Source organism: Oryx dammah, unplaced genomic scaffold (genome assembly GCF_014754425.2).
Source record: "Oryx dammah isolate SB20612 unplaced genomic scaffold, SCBI_Odam_1.1 HiC_scaffold_25, whole genome shotgun sequence".
Lineage (NCBI taxonomy): Eukaryota > Metazoa > Chordata > Mammalia > Artiodactyla > Bovidae > Oryx > Oryx dammah.
The window spans coordinates 73,168,563-73,175,183 of NW_024070209.1; positions in this window are offsets into that span (position 1 = coordinate 73,168,563).

Here is a 6,621-nt window from a genome sequence, read left to right on the forward strand (position 1 = left end):
TCCCCTTCTCCTCCCGCCTTCAATCTTTCCAAGCAATGAGTCAGTTCTCTGATTCTGCACAATGCCAGGCACCAAATACACAGTATAAAAGTATTAGTTATTGGCTTGTAACACAGTCAAAGGGATAACTTCCTCAATTCATGAAGAGGTCATTTTGATAGAAAAGATAAATTGACAGTTCTCAGTTTATAAATGCAAACACCCCTCAACACATGAAACAAGTTAAACTTCCTCGTGGTCAGAGAAATGCAAAACGAAACGTACAGCAAGAGATCACTGCTCACCCAACCAGTGGGCGAAAGTCCAAGAGTCTGATGATACTCAGTCGGCAATATTCTCTTTCAGATGTATTCCTGGTGAGAAGCGAAAAGCTACAAATCCTGGGGGTAATTTTTTTTAACTTTTAAATTTAAAACTATCTCTCAGAAACTACAGAAAACTACAGAAAAGATGCAAATGTCGCAAAATAATTAATTTTTTTCTAAACTATTTGTGACAGAGTGTCAACATGGTGCCCAGTCACCCCCCCAAAAAATAACTTGCTATAGGATATATTTCTTTTTATCCTATACTAGAAATATATTCTTATAAGGACGCTGTCTTCCATAACTGCAGTACAAATACCAAAATCAGAAAAGTAACACTGATCCATTATTATCATCTATTACTAACCTCAGACCCAAGTTACAATTTTCTAATTTTTCCAATAATGCCCTTTGTACCAGAAATATCCAATCCAGAATCACACATTTACTTGTCTTGTCTCTTTAGTTTCTTTCCTTCCATCTGGAATACTTCCTCAGTGTTTCCCTGACTTTCATGGCCTTGACACTCTTGAAAAATACAAGTCAGATATTTTGTAGGATATCCCTTTGCAATGGTGTGATGTTCGTGTCCTTTCAAAAGTCATATATCGAAACCTACCCTGCAAGGTGATGGTATTAGGAGGTGGAGCCTTGGGAGAAGATTAAGTCATTAGGGCAGAGCTCTCGTGACTGGGATTAGTGCTCTTATAAGAGAGACCCTAGAGAGCTAGCTTGTAGCTACCACCATGTGGGGACACAAAGAAAAGATGGCTGTCTATGCAGAAGGAAGCATCACCAGTCATCAAATCTACTGGCATCTTCATCTTGAACTTTCTAGCCCCTACTGTGAGATAGAACTATTCATTGTTTATAAACCACCCACTCTATAGTACTTTGTTACAGCAGCCCAAATGGACTAGGAGAGGGTTTGTCTAATGTCTCCTTGAGATTAGATTCAGGTGGTGCATCTTTGGCTGGAGTGTGTACGACAGAAATGATGCTACGCCCTTCTCACTGCATCCTGTTAGGTGGTGTATCATTTCAATTTGGTCCACTACTGATGAAGTTAACTTTGATCACTTGATTAAAGGGCTTTTTCATTGTAAAGTTATTCTTTTCCTCTTTGTAATTAGTAAGTATCTTGCTGGGAAGTACTTTGACGCTGTGTAAATATCCCATTCCCCACTAAACTTGCAATTTGTTTGTGTATTTATTTCTAGCACTGTGGACTCATGGATTCCTATTTTATGCAGTGGATTTATAATCCGTTGGTATCATTATTTTGGTGCTCAAACTTTCCCATATTTTCCCAGTAGAAGCTCTTTCTGTACCTCATCCTTCTTTGAATACTAACTTTAAAGTATAGTATGTTCTGGGCTCATCTTGTTCCTTGCTTGACCCAGCTCTGGAAGCTGCCATTTCTCCAAAGAAAGTCCAGTTCTGTTTGGTGAAGAATGGTATTTAGAAACCAAGATATGGGCATGAAGTATCCTCATCCCTGTTGAGGTTTTATTGCTTGTACATGCTCTCAGTGGACAGAAGAGGGGAATGTGTGTATGTATATACACAAGATGTAAATACACACACATACATTTTACATCTGTGTTTATCTCTGGTTCTATCAATATACAGAAGTGAGGCTCAGAGTGGAGTGAGAGGCAGAGGCTAAGGTGTTTTCTGGAGGAAAAGGCTGAATCAGCATCTAGAAATAGGGGAGGGAAGTTGATGACAGTTTGCTGTGGGAAATCCAGTAAGAAGGTAAAAAGAACTGAATAAAAGGACTGTGTACTGGCACATGTAAAACCATACAGAATGAATTTGTGTCTTTATGATTTTCTTGGTGAATTAGGATAATGACCTCCTTTATGGGTTACAAAGCATATTTTCCCTCTTTGGTGTAATGCTCACCACCTCTGTGGTGGCCATGCACTGGAGTCCACTCATCAGCTTTGGGATTTTAGGGGGTGAGTTACTAGTCAGTCCATGGAGATCCTAAGAAATGAGCCGACTGGCAGCCAGTTGAGGTTTTAAGGAAGTGATTCTGCAATCATCAGACCTAGGGATTGCCCAGCCTCTGAAGGAATCCCCAGGAAGCCACGACCATGCCAACAGGGAGTTGGCCTTCCACAAAGGGGACTTCTTCCCTGCAGGCCCTCAAGTTCAGCCTTTGAAGACAATGAGCCTCCAGACCAGGACTAAGCTCCCTTAGGGAGAAGTGAGTCCTGGCTGCCCTGCTGGCAGGGTGGACCCCTGTGTGCTTTTTCTCTTCCCCTCTCTTCCAAAGTCAGTCTTCATTGAGAATAATCTATTTTATCTCCACCATCATAGGCTTGGTGTTTTGAGGGTGGTTAAATTTATAACGTAGCCCGTAGCCACTGTTACAGATAATGAGAAGCCACATGTAGACCATTGAGAGGAATGCACCTTACCTGGATCCTCTTTATCCTCCTTTGGGAAGGAGAGTAGTGGATTTTTAGTTGTAGATGGTGAGGTTCTTTATTTTAGTAGGAGCATTTAAAAATATCTTTTTATTGAGGTGAAATTCATATAATATTAAATTAACCTTTGGAAAATGTACAGTTCAGGGGCATTTAGTACATTTACAATGTTGTGCAACCACCACCTCTATCAAGCAGCAAGAGCATTTTTAAAAAAAATATTTATTTGGCTGTACCGTGTCTTAGTTGTGGTACGTGAGATCTTCACTGGGGCATGCGGAATCTTTGGTTGTGCCATTTGAACTCCTAGTTGCTACCTGTGGGATCTAATTCCTTGACTAGAGATTGAACACAAGCTCCCTGCATTGGGAGCACGGAATCTTAGCCATTGCCCACCAGGGAAGTCCTGGCAAGAGCATTTTTGATGCTTGCATGGGGAAAAGTCGGTGTACATGGATGCTGGGCGGCCACTGGGTGAAGTGCAGTGTGTCTGCCCAGCACCCTTGCTTTGGAGAACAGCTCTGCCCCTTCTCCACAGGGTGCTGCTGGGTGATCCACACCACCCCAGATGGTAGAACATGTTCAGAGTGGGCTTTGACCAAAGTCAAATAACCCTCAGGACATCTCTGCTAGGGATGGCGCAGAGAACGAGGGTGCAACTGAAATGCAGAACAGGACAACTGTGTCTCATATTTGAGGCTCAGGGGTTTGGAAGGTGTTATTTTTTTATTAACATTTTTTATTGGGAGGGTGTTATTAAAGATATGGAGGAACTTCCCTGGTGGTCCAGTAGTTAAGACTCCGCACTTGCAGTGCAGGGAGCACAGGTTTGATCCCTGGTCAGGGAAGATTCTGTGTGTTGTGGCCAAAAATACATACATACATAAATAAATAAAATAAAAGACATGGAACCTCCTGCCCTGGAAGCATTAGGGGGCTTCCTGAAGGAAAGGAAATTATGTTCTTCCACTGGGATTCTCTAAGTTGGGAAGAGTAAGGACATAAGACAGCTGCCTACCACCTTGGAGTTTGTTTAAAGCACAGAAAAGTGCCCAAAGTGGGAAGAGGTCAAGAGTGAAGGTGAGAGAATCAGCTCTGGAGCTGGCACTTGAGTCCCTGGATTTACCTGTTCCCTGGTCTTCCTAGCTGTCTAAACTGCTTAATCCTTTTGTTAGGCAGGATTCTGTCACTTGTTTGTTACTGCAGGTGACTGATACTGCCCCTCACCCCAGATGATCTAGGTTTGGCCCAGATACTGGCTGGGCCACAGTGGAGCACACACAAGTGATGGGGCCATAGGAGCCTGAAGGCTAAATCAATCTGAGCTGGACCCCGTGTGATGTATGATGAGGAGGGCCTAGTAGGGTTAGCCAGCATTGATATGTCTCTTCTTGGGACAGCCTGGAGGGCCTTCCTCATGCCAAAGACATCAGGACCAGGCGCCGGAAACAACCCTGCAGCCATACGTTTGCTTCTTACTGGACATAAGCAAACCCCCTAACATGGTCACCTTGGGCCTTTTGACACCAGCAACACAGACATCCAAGGTCACACTTATCATGGGCTCCCAATGATTTCATCACAGATAATTCTATTGAATAGAAAGCTGCTTTTTTTCTTTTTTGGCCGAGCCACATGGCTTGCAGGGTCTTAGTGCCCCAATCACAGACTGAACCCAGGCCATGGCAGTGAAAGTGCCGAGTCCTAACCATGGAACCGCCAAGGAATTCCCTACTGAAGAGAGACACAACTGCCCACTTGACCCAGTTTCAGTTTATTAAGAATAACTGTAAGGTTTTAAGGTAACTATCATGATTTCAGAGTCAGAGGGACCACGCTTTGAATCCTGGCTCTGCTGCTTCCTAACTGTGTGGCTTTGACTGAGCCTCAGTTTCTTCATCTGTAGAGTGAGGATGACACAAACTACCATAGAGTGTTGCTAAGGACCAGGAGAAAAGTGCCAACATGGTGCCTGGCACACAGGAGACACTCAGTAAACTGTCATTGCTATTTGGGGTATTATAAGCCCTAGGGTTTCCCTGGTGGTTCAGATGGTAAAGAATTCACCTGAGTGCAGGAGACCCAGGTTCATTCCCTGGGTCGGGGAGATTCCCTGGAGAAGGGAATGATTACGTACTCCAGTTTTCTTGCCTGGAGAATTCCACGGACAGAGGAGCCTGGTGTGCTACAGTCCATGGGGTTGCAAAGAGCTGGACACGGGTGAACAACTAACACTGTCACACTTTAAGGAACTAGAAGGTATGGCAACTATCTTTCTAAAGATGGTCTTCCCCTTAGCCAAGCTTTAGCATGTCTATGGATGTCCACCTTGATGCCGAAAGCAAAGTGGCAAGGGGTCTGCAATGCGTATGTTCATTCAGCTTGTGCAAGTATGGGGCTACAGAGGTGGCAGAGGTGGTCTCTGAAGATGGAAGAACATCTTAAGTCTCTGGAGCTGGCCAGGTAGAGACCACTGATAGCAGGACCTATCATCAGTGGCATGGGGCGACCCCTTGAATGAAGGTGCCACTGAAAACTGTGTAGGGAGTGGTCTCTGACCTTGAGGCTAGGGGAGTTGGCAGACTGAAGGACCTGGAAGCATTAGAGGACTTCTGGAAGGGAATCTCTTGGATGAAAGGTCAGCTCTATGACCCAAAGAGTTAGGTAACTGTTGCTGTGACCCTTGAAGGGCTGAAATTAGTGGGGGCAGAGGGAAAAGGAGGACTGGTTCCAGCAGGGAGGGTGATGGATGCCTGGGGAAGGGGGCACACTATGTCCTGGGCCAGGGAGCTCAGAGCGCTGTAATAAAGAAGAAGCGCTGGGTGGAATGGGAGTACACTGTGGGAGATGAGGGGGTACAGGCAGAAGAGGGGAGGGGAGTGAGGGAGCCAAGCCTAGTGGTGGCAGTTGGGAGAGTGAGTCGTGGTGCTGATGTAAGTAGACAGAGATGCCCCAAGTCAGAAACCTGGAGCCCTGGGAACTCTATGGGAAATGAGACCAACCCTCCCAGCAATGGGGTGAGTAAGCACGAGGGTGGAGTGTAGGTGTGTGCACGGAATCTTAGAGCTGGAAGGGATCTTCAATGTCATTTAGTTCCACCTCCCAGCCAAGGAATCTTTCAGTCTTCCACTGACCAACTGAGGGCACTCAACTCTACTTGGACACCTCAAGGTACGGGGAGCTCACTCCCTTCAGGGGCGGCTCATCCAATAGAGGTGCTCGAGCCTCCAAGACGGCCTGGATAGGCCCGGCGCCCCGACCTTGGCCCTGTTGAATGGACTGGCCTCCACTCGGCGGCGGCACCTGGCGGGGGTGGCGGGCGGCGTGGGGGTTGCGACGCGGATGGGCCGGCGCTGCTGTCCCCAGCCCCAGTGCTGAGGCAGGCAGAGTGCAGTGGGCTCTGGTGGAGGTCGGGAGAACTGCAGGGCGAAGGCCGCCGGGGGCTCCGTGGGCTGCCGGGGGGTAGGCACTTGACACCGGCCGCGGGAGAGGAGGGGCCGCTGTCCCTGCGGCCAGTGCTGGATGCGGGGACCCAGCGCAGAGGCAGCGCCAGGTAGCGGGGCGCCCCGCGCAGGGTTGGGGTGGTGGTGGTGAGGGCTGCCGCAGGCCCCCGGCGGAGTGGCCAGGAGAGCGGCCGAGGCGGGGTGCCCGGGCCCTGCGCAGGGTCGGGGCGCTGCGGGGTCTGGCTCTCCGACCCGCAGAGTGCGGGGACCCCCAGCGGGGACGTAGGGGCCGGGAAGTCGGGCCGAGGGCGCTAGGACCGGCCGCGCGCCCAGGCCGCTCCCGCCGCGGCGCCCCGGGGCCCCCAAGTCGGCGCTGCCTCGCGGGCCGGCTCCGCAGCGCCGGGGCCGGGGCCAGCGCGGCCGCGGGGGGCGAGC